Here is an 18,121-nt window from a genome sequence, read left to right on the forward strand (position 1 = left end):
CTAAAACCTCCTGGGACTGCAAGCCCAGTCCCTGCAAACGGTGTTTCCCTCCCCTGCAAACACTGTAGCATTCTATTATTTTTCCCAGGAGGGCTGGGAGACTAGAGGAACCTGCTCTTCTCATTCAGCCTCTTGGAACTTCCTGGCGTGACGGATGATGCTCTTTGGGGGGAGGGGCTGCCCCTGCAGCCCCTCTAGGAGAGCAAACTCATCTTCCAGTAGCAGAGGCTGCATAAATTGGGTTCTGGAAACATCCAGAAATTCTCTCTCAGCTTCTCCCTGGTGCCACTGCCATCTCTCTTTTCCACCTTGAAGAAGCGGGCTGTGATCTCTTCGTTAACCATTAACAAATATTTACAGAGTATCTGCTGTGTGCCAAACACTAGCCTATGAGTCTCCTCTCTCCTTGGAAACCACACCTGGTCTGTCATTACCAGAGCTGCCCAACCTGGAGCTGCCCCAGAGAGCTTAAGCCTCTTGGGAACCTTTCAAAGTTGCTGGGGTTGATTGAGGGGCATTAATCCTTTTAGCTTGAGTTTGCTGTTTCATTTCTTTCCATTTCATCTTTTTTTCCCCCTCTCTTATCCACAATGACTTCCTCTTCCCACTGGCCTCCCTACCTCTGTTTTCTTGTTACCCTCAATGCTATATGGCAATATGACGGTCTTGGTACTCAAAAGTTTCTGGCATTTGTTGAATGTTTCCAAATGCACAGATATTCACAATTCGTAGGTGAAGAAACTGAGAAAGAAAACAGTTAGGGGCTTTCTGAAATTCCTCCAGAAAGATGGAGAAAATGATAATAAGAATTGTAAACATTAATTGAGTTTGGCAACATGCCAGGCATTTTACACGCGTTACCCCTGATTTAAACCTCAGAGCAACCCTGTGAAGTAGAGAGCATTACCATCCCCATTTACAAATAAGGAATTCAAGGTTTAAAGAAGTTGAGTAACTTACCCAAGGTCACACAGTTTGTGATCCAGTGTATCGCCAAAATCGCTTACTCCTTAGCACTAAGCTACCTTACCAAGGGGAAGAGCCCATCTCCTGATTTCCAGTCCGGAGCTCTGGGAGGCAGGAGATGAAGCCTTGCGAGTGATGGGAAAGTGCGTGGCTGCGTAAGTCCCAAGGTTTGCCCCACTATGCTGATGCGAATAGGGCATCCTGTCTTTTTCCAGAAAAAAAAGCCCCTTCTTGCCTGGCATTAACTAACAATTCTGGATCCTCCAGTATTCCCTCTGCAGTGAGATCACACTGGGGAGAGGCGGAGGGAGCAAGGTCCCACTCCAGAAAAGGGGTTATTTCATTACAATCAGGAGCCCCAGGAGCCCAGAGCAGCCAATCTGGTAAAAGCACTGATTGTAGCTTTAACGCCAATTACCTGCAGGGAAGGGGCATTGATTAGCTTCCAACTTCCTCCCCAGGAAAAGTCAAGGAAGTGGCTGGTCCATCTAAGGCATGCAGGCGGCAATCAGAGGAGCTAGCCTTTGATTTCTTCCCCACCTCCAGCCCCCAAGGCTCAGCCTCATCCCTTTTTGTGATCAAGTCCAGATAGCTTGGTGGTGGTGGTCAGGTCGGGGTCGGGTGGGGGGGGCGGGGTGAGGTGCCAAAGCTGTTCAACCTAGATTGTTTCATAAGTGGAGAAAGACCTGGAGAAAAGGCTGCGAATGTATATGGTGTCTTAAAAACATTAAAAAGCACAGTGTAGGTAGTTTCTCCTCCTGACTTTTCAGGCCCACAGCCATGAGTGAGCAGGAAAGGAAGTAGGAAGGGCAGCACCATGTTGGTGGAGCATCTCGGGCGCCATGGCTCCTGACTTTTTGTTGGCACAGGGACCACTGCTAGCTAGTGTGTGGAGTCTGGAGGAAGTGACGTGGCTTTTCTTCCACACATGGAAGGTGTCCAGAGTAAACTGGGCATTGAGACAGCTCTGCGTGCCCAACAGCCCTGCCACCTGCTCTCAGCACAGCCCAGGTCCTGCGCTCTGGGAGCTGGGAGTGCAGCGTGGCCAATCCTTGTCTGATGGAACCACTGTGCTGGCTCTTCTTGCTGATGAGGCGGCCATCATGGGATGAGGTGAGTGTGGTGCAGAGTCCGGAATACGGAGGGTGTAAACAAATGAGGGGCCACAGGGAGCAGGGACATATGTAGAGCTTGGGGGCAGAGATGTGATATGCACTACGCTTGCCCTACAAGTGGGAAGGAGGGGTGAGTAGGAAAGCAACATCGGTGGTTTCCCCCAACCCCCAGCCATCCCACCTAACTGCTGGATCTAAATCCACAGAGGAGTTTCCTCACCTAAAAATTAGGGGTACTGATTATCTTCCAATTAGGGTTACTATAAAAATTGAATAAGAATTTTTTTAAAAAGTGAAGCAGTGTACAAAAAGGACCTTTGGATGTATCAATATGTAAAAGTGCTCCTTTTTTACCACCACCAGATGCTCACACCCCATTCCTGAGCCTCAGCTCATTCCATCCCAACACTGGCTTAAGGATGGCATAGGATGGAGCAGGGCACAGCTATTTTATTAAAGTAGAACACCTAATGGTTTGTTTTTAGGTTACATCAGAAGTTGTGACACGTGACAACAACTCAGTCAAAAACAAAAAACAAAAAAACCCCCTCTATCCCTGCAACAGAGACTTCATTCCTTATGTTGTACAGCTGGAAGCTCTAACCAGGAAGGGGTCTGGGCCACTATCATGGGGATCCAGGCATTTTAGAATAGGAACTGCTTATTTTTCCTATGGAGTTTAATGTGGACCCAGGATGCCCCAGCATTTAGGAAATTTTCCTCATCCATAATCATACTGAAGTCTGGAAGTGAGACATGCAAACTCTCTCTACCCCAATTCACAGATAACAAAGTTGAGCTACTCTGCTAGAAAGATCTGTCCTCCCAGCCCATCAGCCCAGAAGGGCAAATCTAGACCTTCTTCCCTAAATGACTGAATCAGGAGTGAACATCTGACCCACAGGGAACCCATCAGGTTCTCTCTCTCCAAATAATTTGGAAAAGTAAAGAAGAATTAGTTCAGGGGTTGGCAAACTATTGCCCATCAGCCCAATCTGGCAACACCCACTAGTTTACATATTATCTATGACTGTCCATGCTTGCGACAGAGATCTATGGGTCCAGAAAGTCTAAAATATGTATTATCTGTCCTTTACAAAATTTTCCACTTCCTGAAAGAGAAGGTCACAGAGACATGGATGCTGTGACCACCATTTGGGGGCAGGAGGGTCATATGCATTCAGAAGAGAAGCAGCTGTGCTCAGAGACTTGGGGTGTGGAGGTGGGGAGAGAGAGGAGGAGGGGGAGAGAGATTATGCAAGAGAGGTTGCCAAGAGCAGACAAGAACTAAGCAACTCAGAGGAGAAAGGGCAGAAAGGGCCTGACGACCTTCCAATATCCATGAGACACATGCGTCTTTCTCATGCTCCATCCCTGTGATGGTCTTATATATCCTACAATAAACCTTTTTTACCTAAGCTAGTTTGACTGTGGTTGTTTCTTTCAACAAAATGAATCCTGACTAAATCAGCCATAGGGACTACTATGTGACTATAGTAAGTATGGACCAATTAAGGTCTCTGAAGCCATTGCTGACTCTCTTGATGAATCATTGGGACAACTTTATAGTTAACCTAAGGTATGGGGGTATGCCACTTGGAAACAGGAAGTGCATTCCTAAAGTCCAGATGTATGAATGGGTAAATAGTCTTGCAGGTGCCAGGAATACAACAGCAGAGGTCTTCATCATTGATTGGGGACTAGCTGAGCATAGTGGCCACCTGGTCCTAATGATTATTAAACAGTATCTATTAACTACAAAGCTCTTGATGATAGAGAAGTGATTTATCGCACAGTACAATCCTGGGTAGAGTCAGCGAAAGGATGGAAGGAACTGTACAGGCCCAAGAGGGCATCAGTTATGCTAATAGCCATACATCATGTACTAGAAACAACCATATTACTTAGAAGAAGTAATAAAATTCCAAAATTATGTACAGTCGGTTAACAGGAAGGTGATCCAACAGTAAAGACACTGATAAAAATAATTAGAATGATTAAAACCTTCCTTTCTCACCAAACCAAAGACATAAAAGACAAATTTGACACTCCAATTCTTAATAACATAAAAAAAAAATCTGTGTGTCAAACATGTCCGTGAGGAAAGTCAAAAAATAAATGGTAAACTGGGGAAAATGTTTGCCACTTACATCACAGACACTGGCTACATCATTATTTATTTAACTGAAGAGTGTTACTGGTTTTCTCATCCTAGAGAAGAAATCACTGTTAACTTTTCAAATTAATTGCTACCGTTCTGAGGTGTGATTTTAAATCTGAAAAGGAACTGCAAACCACTGGCAGAGGCCAGGTTGTAAACGAGAGATTTTGTTGTCATTGGAAATAGATCATCACAAGAACTTCAGACTAAGATAATGGACTGAGCTGATGTGGGAACCCCTCCCTCTTATCCTAACACCTAACACCAAAAACCCAGGAGCCAGAAAGGGGTTGTCCTTTCCGTGTACGAGTATAAGAAAAATACTTCCTCGTTGGGCTGGAGATTTATCCACTGTATAAGACTGCCTCCACAAAATAGGGGGCTTGCATGGGACTCCCATCAAGATGAGCTCACAGGCAAAAGTGAAAAAGCAACAAGGAAACTCACCACCAGTGATAATAAGCTATCTGAAGGGGACTTAAAAATGAATGTCAAAAATATACACACATATATATAAAGGAAGAGAATCCACAGGACAAACGCAGGAATTCATTTTTAAAGGAACAGGCATTTTTTCAAAGTCAGAAAGATTAAAGAGGATTAAAGGCAGGTGCAAATTTTTTTTTGCAATTCCTCCCTTTGAAAAGCAGAGTCTGGGCGGGCCTCTCACCCTGTTCTGACAAATAGAATATGGCAATAATGATGCTACATAACTTACAAAGCTGGGCCTTAAAGGATCTGCAGCTGCTGTATTTGTCTCTTGGGACGCTCCCTCTTTGAGCCCAGGTACCATGCTAGGAGAAGCCCAAGTGAGCCATGTGGAGGAGGACGGAGGGATCTCTGTAGACAGTCCTAGCTGAGCTCCTGGCTGACAGTTCCATCTACCAGCCATGTGAGGGAGGCCATTCGTTGGACCTTTCAGGCCCAATCAGGGTGATGCCACCAGGAGCAGCAGTAAGCCTCTTTTGCTGGGCCCAAGGCCAAAGAGCAGAATTATAAGCAATTAAATGATTGCTTCTCTAAGGTTTGGAGTGATTTGTTACCTGGCAATAGATAACTGAGAAAAAACCACCATGGAGAAGTCGCAGTTCGGATGAAAAGATGGGACTTACCTCTATTGCCAAGTTTCTTTTGGGTGAGCTCTGAGGCAGATACCAGGCAGACCTTTGTTGGAAGAGAATAAAAAGAATGTTACCCTGGAAGGGAGCCCTAGATAGAACACAGAGCATGACATACGCAGTGTTGAGTAGAGAAATGCCTGGCAGCAAGCAGCAGAGCTGAAAATGAGTTCTAAATCATCCCATAAAAAAGAAGAGTTTCAATGACCACTGTCTCATTACAGAAAGGTTTATCATTTTATGTAATTAACTTGGATCTTGTGCTTTATTACTGGAAACTTCACTTATATTACATGCTGTTTGCAGACAAAATAATCAATGATTAATATGCTACTAAGTTAAAAGAATTAATGTTTTTGCAGAGATTTCACCAATGAGTAAGTCATATAAGCTATATCTGCTTCTACTGGTTACTAGTCCTTGAGACCCTAGCTCCTGGGCCACAAACCTCAGGTCGTCTATTTTCAGTTTGGTACCGATTACCTGCTGCTAGCGACCGTCCCAGACTGCCCTGCACAATCTTGCTCAGTGCCTGGCATTCACTGGGCAGGCAACAAACATTTAGAAAATTGAACCAAATTGACTTCTTGAATGAAGGTGGGTTCCTAGGGCCCTAAGGGCTTTCAATAGGCCAAATTTTCCTTATGGACAAGCTAGGAATAAATTGGCCATTTTAAAAGGCTCTGTGAACCCAGACCACTCGTGAGAAAGGCTTAACATCACATCCTGATGTGTCCACCTTCTGTCTTTACAGAATTGAGAAACAATAAAGACTAATGATACAGAATAGAATTAATGTTGGCAAATGCCTTTTTTTTTTAACATCTTTATTGGAGTATAATTGCTTTACAGTGTTGTGTTAGTTTCTGCTGTATAACAAAGTGAATAAGCTATACGTATACGTATATCCCCATATCCCCTCCCTCTTGGTCTCCCTCCCACCCTCCCTATCACACCCCTCCAGGTGGTCACAAAGCACCGAGCTGATCTCCCTGTGCTATGTGGCTGCTTCTCACTAGCTATCTGTTTTACACTTGGTAGTATATATATCTCAATGCCACTCTCTCACTTTGTCCCAGCTTACCCTTCCCCCTCCCCGTGTCCTCAAGTCCATTCTCTACGTCTGCGTCTTTATTCCTGTCCTGCCCCAAGGTTCTTCAGAACCACTTTTTTTTTTTTTAGATTCCATATATATGTCTTAGCACACGGTATTTGTTTTTCTCTTTCTGACTTACTTCACTCTGTATGACAGACTCTAGTTTCACCCACCTCACTAAAAATAACTGAATTTCGTTTCTTTTTATGGCTGAGTAATATTCCATTGTATATATGTGCCACATCTTCTTTATCCATTCATTTGTCAATGGACACAGAGGTTGCTTCCATGTCCTGGCTATTGTAAATAGAGCTGCAATGAACATTGTGGTACATGACTCTTTTTGAATTATGGTTTTCTCAGGGTGTATGCCCAGTAATGGGATTGCTGGGTCGTATGGTAGTTCTATTTTTAGTTTTTAAAGGAACCTCCATACTGTTCTCCATAGTGGCTGTAACAATTTATATTACCACCAACAGTGTAAGATGGTTCCCTTTTCTCCACCCCCTCTCCAGCATTTACTGTTTGTAGATTTTTTGATGATAGCCATTCTGACTGGTGTGAGGTGATACCTCATTGTAGTTTTGATTTGCATTTCTCTAATGACTAGTGATGTTGAGCATCCTTTCATGTGTTTGTTGGCAATCTGTATATCTACTTTGGAGAAATGTCTATGTAGGTCTTCTGCCCATTTTTGGATTGGGTTTTTTATTTTGGATTAATCCTTTGTCAGTTGCTTCGTTTGCAAATATTTTCTCCCATTCTGAGGGTTGTCTTTTCGTCTTGTTTACAGTTTCCTTTGCTGTGCAAAAGCTTTTAAGTTTCATTAGGTGTCATTTGTTTATTTGGGTTTTTATTTCCATTTCTCTAGGAGGTGGGTCAAAAAGGGTCTTGCTGTGATTTATGTCATAGAGTGTTCTACCTATGTTTTCCTCTAAGAGTTTTATAGTGTTTGGCCTTACATTTAGGTCTTCAATCCATTTTGAGTTTATTTTTGTGTATGGTGTTAGGGAGTGTTCTAATTTCATTCTTTTACATGTAGCTGTCCAGTTTTCCCAGCACCATTTATTGAAGAGGCTGTCTTTTCTGCATTGTATATTCTTGCCTCCTTTATCAAAGATAAGGTGACCATATGTGCATGGGTTTATCTCTGGGCTTTCTATCCTGTTCCACTGATCTATATTTCTGTTTCTGTGCCAGTACCATAGTGTCTTGATTACTGTAGCTTTGTAGTATAGTCTGAAATCTGGGAGCCTGATTCCTCCAGCTCCGTTTTTCTTTCTCAAGATTGCTTTGGAAGATCAGGAACAAGACAAGGTTGCCCACTGTCACCACTATTATTCAACATAGTTTTGGAAGTGTTAGCCACAGCAATCAGAGAAGAAAAAGAAATAAAAGGAATCCAAATCGGAAAAGAAGAAGTAAAGCTGTCACTATTTGCAGATGACATGATACTATACATAGAGAATCCTAAAGATGCTACCAGAAAACTCCTAGAGCTAATCAATGAATTTGGTAAAGTAGCAGGATACAAAATTAATGCACAGAAATCTCTTGCATTTCTATACACTAATGACGAAAAATCTGAAAGTGAAATTAAGAAAACACTCCCGTTTACCATTGCAACAAAAAGAATAAAATATCTAGGAATAAACCTACCTAAGGAGACAAAAGACCTGTATGCAGAAAATTATAGGACACTGATGAAAGAAATTAAAGATGATACAAATAGATGGAGAGATATACCATGTTCCTGGATTGGAAGAATCAACATTGTGAAAATGACTCTACTACCCAAAGCAATCTACAGATTCAAGGCAATCCCTATCAAACTACCACTGGCATTTTTCACAGAACTAGAACAAAAAATTTCACAATTTGTATGGAAACACAAAAGACCCCGAATAGCCAAAGCAATCTTGAGAACGAAAAATGGAGCTGGGGGAATCAGGCTCCCTGACTTCAGACTATATTACAAAGCTTCAGTAATCAAGACAGTTTGGTACTGGCACAAAAACAGAAATATAGATCAATGGAACAGGATAGAAAGCCCAGAGATAAACCCACACACATATGGTCACCTTATCTTTGATAAAGGAGGCAAGCATATACAGTGGAGAAAAGACAGCCTCTTCAATAAGTGGTGCTGGGAAAATTGGATAGGTACATGTAAAAGTATGAAATTAGAACACTCCCTGACACCATGCACAAAAATAAACTCAAAATGGATTAAAGACCTAAGTGTAAGGCCAGACACTATCAAACTCTTAGAGGAAAACATAGGCAGAACACTCTATGACATACATCACAGCAAGATTCTTTTTGACCCAGCTCCCAGAGAAATGGAAATAAGAACACAAATAAACAAATGGGACCTAATGAAACTTAAAAGCTTTTGCACAGCAAAGGAAACCATAAACAAGACCAAAAGACAACCCTCAGAATGGGAGAAAATATTTGCAAATGAAGCAACTGACAAAGGATTAATCTCCAAGATTTACAAGCAGCTCATGCAGCTCAATAACAAAAAAACGAACAACCCAATCCAAAAATGGGCAGAAGACCTAAATAGACATTTCTCCAAAGAAGATATACAGATGGCCTACAGACACATGAAAGAATGCTCAACATCATTAATCATTAGAGAAATGCAAATCAAAACTACAATGAGATATCATCTCACACCAGTCAGAATGGCCATCATCAAAAAATCTAGAAACAATAAATGCTGGAGAGGGTGTGGAGGAAAGGGAACACTCTTGCACTGTTGGTGGGAATGTAAATTGATACAGCCACTATGGAGAACAGTATGGAGGTTCCTTAAAAAACTACAAATAGAACTACCATACGACCCAGCAATCCCACTACTGGGCATATACCCTGAGAAAACCATAGGTCAAAAAGAGCCATGTACCAAAATGTTCATTGCAGCTCTATTTACAATAGCCAGGACATGGAAGCAACCTAAATGTCCATCGACAGATGAATGGATAAAGAAGATGTGGCACATATATACAATGGAATATTACTCAGCCATAAAAAGAAATGAAATGGAGGTATTTGTAATGAGGTGGATGGAGTTAGAGTCTGTCATACAGAGTGAAGTAAGTCAGAAAGAGAAAAACAAATACAGTATGCTAACGCATATATACGGAATCTAAGGAAAAAAAAAAAAAAAAGGCCATGAAGAACCTAGTGGCAAGACGGGAATAAAGACACAGACCTACTAGAGAATGGACATGAGGATATGGGGAGGGGGTGGGGTGAGATGTGACAGGGTAAGAGAGTGTCATGGACATATACACACTACCAAATGTAAAATAGATAACTAGTGGGAAGCAGCCGCATAGCACAGGGAGATCAGCTCGGTGCTTTGTGACCACCTAGAGGGGTGGGATGGGGAGGGTGGGAGGGAGGGAGATGCAAGAGGGAAGAGAAATGGGAACATATTGTATATGTATAACTGATTCACTTTGTTATAAAGCAGAAGCTAACACACCATTGTAAGGCAATTATACTTCAATAAAGATGTTAAAAAAAAAAAAAAAGATTGCTTTGGCTATTTGGGGTCTTTCGTGTTTCCATAAAAATTGTGAAATTTTTTGTTCTAGTTCTGTGAAAAATGCCATTGGTAGTTTGATAGGGATTGCATTGAATCTGTAGATTACTTTGTGTAGTATAGTCATTTTCACAATGTTGATTCTTCCAGTCCAATAACATGGTATCTCTCTCCATCTGTTTGCATCATCGTTAATTTCCTTCATCAGTGTCTTATAGTTTTCTGCATACAGGTCTTTTGTCTCCTTAGGTAGGTTTATTCCTAGGTATTTTATTAGTTTTTTTGCAATGGTAAATGGGAGTGTTTCCTTATTTTCTGTTTCAGACTTTTCATCATTAGTGTATAGGAATGCAAGAGATTTCTGTGCGTTAATTTTGTATCCTGCTACTTTACCAAATTCATTGATTAGCTCTAGTAGTTTTCTGGTAGCATCTTTAGGATTCTCTATGTATAGTATCATGTCATCTGAAAACAGTGACAGTTTTACTTCTTTTCTGATTTGAATTCCTTTTATTTCTTTTTCTTCTCTGATTGCTGTGGCTAAAACTTCCAAAACTATGTTGAATAATAGTGGTGAGTGTGGGCAACCTTGTCTTGTTCCTGATCTTAGTGGAAATAGTTTCAGTTTTTCACCATTGAGAACGATGTTGGCTGTGGGTTTGTCATACGTGGCCTTTGTTAAGTTCCCTCCATGCCTACATTCTAGAGGGTTTTTATCATAAATCGGTGTTGAATTTTGTTGAAAGCTTTTTCTGCATCTATTGAGCTTATCATATTGTTTTTATCCTTCAATTTGTTAATATGTTGTATCACATTGACTGATTTACGTCTATTGAAGAATCCTTGCATTCACCCCACTTGATCATGGTGTATGATCCTTTTAATGTGCTGCTGGATTCTGTTTGCTAGTCTCTTGTTGAGGATTTTTGCAACTATGTTCATCAATGATATTGGCCTGTAGTTTTCTTTTTTTGTGGCATCTTTGTCTGGTGTTGGTATCAGGGTGATGGTGGCCTCGTAGAATGAGTTTGGGAGTGTTCCTCCCTCTGCTATATTTTGTAAGAATTTGAGGAGGATAGGTGTTAGCTCTTCTCTAAATATTTGATAGAATTCACCTGTGTGGTCCTGGGCTTTTGTTTGTTGGAAAACTTTTAATCACAGTCTCAGTTTCAGTGCTTCTGATTCATCTGTTTATATTTTCTATTTCTTCCTAGTTCAGTCTTGGAAGGTTATACCTTTCTAAGAATTTGTCCATTTCTTCCAGGTTGTCCATTTTATTGGCATATAGTTGCTTGTAGTAATCTCTAATGATCCTTTGTATTTCTGCAGTGTCAGTTGTTACTGCTCCTTTTTCATTTCCAAGTCTATTGATTTGAGTCTTCTCCCTTTTTTTCTTGATGAGTCTGGCTAATGGTTTATCAATTTTGTTTATCTTCTCAAAGAACCAGCTTTTAGTTTATTGATCTTTGCTACTGTTTCCTTCATGTCTTTTTCATTTATTTCTCATCTGATTTTTATGATTTCTTTCCTTCTGCTAACTTTGGATATTTTTGTTCTTCTTTCTCTAATTGCTTTAGGTATAAGGTTAGGTTGTTTATTTGAGATGTTTCTTGTTTCTTGAGGTAAGATTGTATTGCTATAAACTTCCCTCTTAGAACTGCTTTTGCTACTTCCCATAGGTTTTGGGTCATCATGTTTTCATTGTCATTTGTTTCTAGGTATTTTTTGATTTCCTCTTTGATTTATTCAGTGATCTCTTAGTTATTTAGTAGTGTATTGTTTAGCCTCCATGTGTTTGTATTTTTTACAGTTTTTTTTCCCTGTAATTGATATCTAGTCTCATCGCATTGTGATTGGAAAAGATACTTCATACAATTTCAATTTTCTTAAATTTACCAAGGCTTGATTTGTGACCCAAGATATGATCTATCCTGGAGAATGTTCCATGAGCATTTGAGAAGACAGTGTATTCTGTTGTTTTCGGATGGAATGTCCTGTAAATATCCATTAAGTCCATCTTGTTTAATGTGTCTTTTAAAGCTTGTGCTTCCTGATTTATTTTCATTTTGGATGATCTGTCCATTGGTGAAAGTGGGGTGATAAAGTCCCCTACTATGATTGTGTTACTGTCGATTTCCCCTTTTATGGCTGTTAGCATTTTCCTTATGTACTGAGGTGCTCCTAAGTTGAGTGCGTAGATATTTACAATTCTTATATCTTCTTCTTGTATTGATCCCTTGATTATTATGTATTGTCCTTCTTTGTCTCTTGTAATAGTCTTTATTTTAAAGTCTATTTTGTCTGATATGAGAATTGCTACTCCAGCTTTCTTTTGATTTCCATTTGCATGGAATTATCTTTTTCCATCCCCTCACTTTCAGTCTGTACGTGTCCCTGGGTGTGAAGTGGGTCTCTTGTAGATAGCATATATATGGGCCTTGTTTTTGTACCCATTCAGCCAGTCTATGTCTTTTGGTTGGAGCATTTAAACCATTTACATTTAAGGTAATTATTGATATGTATGTTCCTATTACCATTTTCTTAATTGTTTTGGGTTTGTTATTGTAGGTTTCTTCCTTCTCTTGTGTTTCCTGCCTAGAGAACTTCCTTTAGCATTTGTTGTAAAACTGCTTTGGTGGTGCTGAATTCTCTTAGCTTTTGCTTGTCTGTAAAGGTTTTAATTTCTCCATCAAATCTGAATGAGATCCTTGCTGGGTAGAGTAATCTTGCTTGTAGGTTTTTCCCTTTCATCACGTTAAATATGTCCTGCCACTCCCTTCTGGCTTGCAGAGTTTCTGCTGAAAGATCAGCTGTTAACCTTATGGGGATTCCTTTGTATGTTATTTGTTGTTTTTCCCTTGCTGCTTTTAATATTTTTTTCTTTGTATTTTATTTTTCATAGTTTAATATGTGTCTTGGAATGTTTTCCTTGGATTTATCTTGTATGGGACTCTTTGAGCTTCCTGGACTTCACTGACTATTTTCTTTCCCATATTAGGGAAGTTTTCAACTATGATCTCCTCAAATCTTTTCTCAGTCCCTTTCTTTTTCTCTTCTTCTTCTGGGACCCCTATAATTTGAATGTTGGTGTGTTTAATGTTGTCCCAGAGGTCGCTGAGACTGTCCTCAATTATTTTCATTCTTTTTTTCTTTATTCTGCTCTGTGATAGTTATTTCCACTATCTTATCTTCCAGGTCACTTATCCGTTCTTCTGCCTCAGTTATTCTGCCATTCATTCCTTCAAGAGAATTTTTAATTGCATTTATTGTGTTGTTCATCATTGTTTGTTTGCTCTTTAGTTATTCTAGGTTCTTGTTAAACGTTTCTTGTATGTTCTCCATTCTATTTCCAAGATTTTGGATCATCTTTACTATCTTTACTCTGAATTCTTTTTTAGGTAGACTGCCTATTTCCTCTTCATTTGTTTGTCTGGTGGGTTTTTACTTTGCTCCTTCATCTGCTGCGTATTTCTCTGTCTTCTCATTTTGCTTAACTTACTGTGTTTGGGGTCTCCTTTTCACAGGCTGCAGGTTCGTAGTTCCCGTTGTTTTTGGTGTTTGCCTCCAGTGGGTAAGGTTGGTTCAGTGGGTTGTGTAGACTTCCTGGTGGAAGGGACTGGTGCCTGTGTTCTGGTGGATGAGGCTGGATCTTGTCTTTCTGGTGGGCAGGACCACATCCGGTGGTGTGTTTTGAGGTGTCTGTGAACTTAGTATGATTTTAGGTAGCCTCTCTGGTAACAGGTGGGGTTGTGTTCCTGTCTTGCTAATTGTTTGGCATGGAGTGCCCAGCACTGGAGCTTGCTGGTCGTTGAGTGGAGCTGGGTCTTAGTGTTGAGACGGAGATCTCTGGTAGAGCTCTTGATGATTGATATTACATGGAGCCAGGAGGTCTCTGGTGGTCCAATGTCCTGAACTCGGCTCTCCCACCTCAGAGGCTCAGGCCTGACACCCGGCCAGAGCACCAAGACCTTGTCAGCCACACAGTTTACATGTAAATGGGTTAAATTCTCCAATCCAAAGGCACACGGTGGCTGGCCTTCTGCGCTCCGCTCGGTCCTCCAGCTGGGCCTTGTCTTCTGGGCCTGGTTGATATGGATAGCCTGTTTTGGATCCAGGTCCAACTGCATTACCTAGCATCTAGAAGAAGCAGCCGACACCCCCATCCTCCCCTATACCCTCGGCAACTCATCACTATCCCTGGCTTTGCTCTTTTTTATAGGCTATCAAAGTCTCCTTCCATAATTTAGTGAAATATAACACATTAATGGTATTATTGGTACAATATAGAAATATTAGCCACTGTTTTCAAGACACTGTGACAGAAGCTATGTGTTGAGGGGCAGGGAGAGAGCACAGAGATTCTGATCAGCCACTTGAGTATCACAGGCTTTAACACATAGCCCACCTCTTAATAAATCCTAAACTACATGAAACATTCACTATAAAATAACTATTAACTACTACTTTAAAATTCATCCCATTTAAAGATTTTTGCTTTTATTGTTAATGTTGGGGGGGGGGTGGATTACACTTTTCCACTGCTAATGGCAGAATAAATTGGTAAAATTAAGATGGAGGAGGTCTTTTTAACAATGTATTTTGAAGACTTAAAATGCTATGTATTGTTCAGTCCAGAACTTCTGCATTTAGAATTTTATCTTAGAGAAATAATTATGAGAGTGTGCAAATATTTAGCTCTCACAGCACTATGATATTGAAAACCTACAGATAATTTAAAAGTCCGAAAAGAGGACATTAGTTAAATACATTATGGCAATCCCACCCTTACAATGATGTCACTGAAGAAAATTTAATGACATGGAGAGGCGTTCATAATAGTAAGTGAAACAAGCAAGTTACAGAGCAGTATAATCCAATTTTTGTGCATATAAAAAAAAGACTGGAAGGATATACACTAATATCTTATTATTCTTGGATATCTCTGGTGGTGAAATTATGGGAGAATATATTTCTTTTGAATTTTCTGATCTTTATTATTTAATTATCTGTATTTTTCATGTGATTACCAAAGAAACAATAAAAGGTATATTTTTAAAAAAGCATTAACTCTATTTCCAGCATTTTCTTATGATAAACACTGTCTGATTTCTTCTAGTCAACTTTCTTTGCCCTTTGGAGTTGGTGTAGCATCAAACCAAGGCAATCTCTTTGAATCCTAAGGTCTACTATATAGTCTGTGAGGTGTCTCCCATGTTTGAATGTTTAATAACTACTGGGTGATGATATTAAGAAAAGCATTGTTTATATTTCCAGCTAGAAATATCATTCTGAGTTTGTAAAAAGATGCAGATACTCTAACTCAAAGTTTAATGCATGCATCAGGGTTAAATAGCAATGCTTCAAATTAGACACCACTGATGTTTCTTGTACAACTAACCATCAATTAGCTATGTTAGTGAGGGAAGCAGGAAATGATTGCAGGAGAAAATGAAATCAGCAGGGATTAAAAAAGAAAAACAACTCATTGAAGCCCTTAGTTTCAGCCATCAGTTGTTAAAATTTACCGGAGTGACATACAATGTAAATTCTAAGCTTTTTTTGAAAGAGTTGGGGTGTTAATAAAAAATAATATTAATTCCTTAGAAGTCTTTTCCTTTTCCAGATTGTCCTTCAGAGACGCCCTACCCAAAGAATAAAATGACCAAAATATAAGCAGCAGGAAACTTAGAGACAAAAGACTAGTTGGTAGTTCTAATATAATCCCTAGGGGACCTTTTAAAAAGTATCAATGCAGAGTCCTCCTGCAGACCATTTAAATCAGAATCTCTGTGGAAGGGGCTAAATTAATCTATAAATTGCATAATTTATCTCAAGTTAATTCTAGCTTCTTTGAATTTGCTTTACTCTGAGTTCTCTGGTTGGACAGTCAGGGACTCAAGTAAATCACCTTTGGTTCTTTCACCCCTACTCCCATCACTCCATTCCCAGGCAGGAAAACCTTTCAAGTGAGACAGTCTTAAAGATGACTTCTGCTGATCCAGTATCTTTAAATACCTTCCTAATGGCTCTCTTCTCTGTCAAGAGTTTGGATAATTTTCCCAGAAGGAAATCTCTGTATGGGAGAATGCAAAGAATCAGAGCATTATCTACCTAGTGCCATGATAGATATTTGGATACCAAGAAAATGAAAGTAAGTCATTGGACAATTCCTGGAAACAAGATGGCGGAGTAGAAGGACGTGCTCTCCCTCCCTCTTGCGAGAACACCAGAATCACAACTAACTGCTGAACAGTCATCGACAGGAAGACACTGGAACTCACCAAAAATGATACCCCATCCAAAGACAAAGGAGAAGCCACAATGAGACGGTAGGAGGGGCACAATCACAATAAATTCAAATCCCATAACTGCTGGGTGGGTGACTCACAAACTGCAGAACACTTACACCACAGAAGTCTACCCACTGGAGTGAAAGTTCTGAGCCCCACGTCAGGCTTTCCAACCTGGGGGTCCGGCAACGGGAGGAGGAATTCCTAGAGAATCAGACTTTGAAGGCTAGCGGGATTTGATTGCAGGACTTCGAGAGGACTGGAGGAAACAGAGACTCCACTCTTGGAGGGCACACACAAAGTAGTGTGCTCATCAGAACCCAGAGGAAGGAGCAATGTCCCCATAGGAGACTGAAGCAGACATACCTGCTAGTGTTGGAGGGTCTCCTGCAGAGGCGGGGGGTGGCTGTGTGCCACCGTGAGTACAAGGACACTGGCAACAGAAGTTCTGGGAAGTACTCCTTGGCGTGAGCCCTCCCAGAGTCTGCCATTAGCCCCACCAAAGAGCCCGGGTAGGTTCCAGTGTTGGGTCGCCTCAGGCCAAACAACCAACAGGGAGGGAACCCAGCCCCACCCATCAGCAGTCAAGTAGATTAAAGTTTTACTGAGCTCTGCCCACCAGAGCAACAGCCAGCTCTACCCACCACCAGTCCCCCCCATTAGGAAACTTGCACAAGCCTCTTAGACAGCCTCATCCTCCAGAGGGCAGACAGCAGAAGCAAGAAGAACTACAATCCTGCAGCCTGTGGAACAAAAACCTCATTCACAGAAAGATAGACAAGATGAAAAGGCAGAGGGCTATGTACCAGATGAAGGAACAAGATAAAACCCCAGAAAAACAACTAAATGAAGGGAGATAGGCAACCTTCCAGTAAAAGAATTCAGAATAATGATAGTGAAGATGATCCAGGACCTCGGAAAAAGAATGGAGGCAAAGATCGAGAAGATGCAAGAAATGTTTAACAAAGACCTAGAAGAATTAAAGAACAAACAAACAGAGATGAACAATACAATAACTGAAAGGAAAACTACACTAGAAGGAAGCAATAGCAGAAAAATTGAGGCAGAAGAATGGATAAGTGACCTGGAAGACAGAATGGTGGAATTCACTGCTGTGGAACAGAATAAAGAGAAAAGAATGAAAAGAAATGAAGACAGCCTAAGAGACCTCTGGGACAACATTAAATGCAACAACATTCGCATTATAGGGGTCCCAGAAGGAGAAGAGAGAGAGAAAAGACCAGAGAAAATATTTGAAGAGATTATAGTGGAAAACTTCCCTAACGTGGGAAAGGAAATAGCCACACAAGTCCAGGAAGCTCAGAGAGTCCCATACAGGATAAACCCAAGGAGAAACGTTGAGACACATAGTAATCAAATTGGCAAAAATTAAAGACAAAGAAAAATTATTGAAAGCAGCCAGGGAAAAATGACAAATAAGACACAAGGGAACTCCCATAAGGTTAACAGCTGTTTTCTCAGCAGAAACTTTACAAGCCAGAAGGGAGTGGCATGATATACTTAAAGTAATGAAAAGGAAGAACCTACAACCAAGATTACTCTACCCAGCAAGGATCTCATTCAGATTCGATGGAGAAGTCAAAAGCTTTACAGATTAGCAAAAGCTAAGAGAATTTAGCACCACCAAACGAGCTCTACAACAAATGCTAAAGGAACTTCTCTAAGTGGGAAACAAAAGAGAAGAAAACGACCTACAAAAACAAACCCAAAACAATTAAGAAAATGGTAATAGGAACATACATATCGATAATTACCTTAAACGTGAATGGATTAAATGTTCCAAACAAAAGACACA

Source organism: Balaenoptera physalus, assembly GCF_965194825.1.
Source record: "Balaenoptera physalus genome assembly, chromosome: 11".
Lineage (NCBI taxonomy): Eukaryota > Metazoa > Chordata > Mammalia > Artiodactyla > Balaenopteridae > Balaenoptera > Balaenoptera physalus.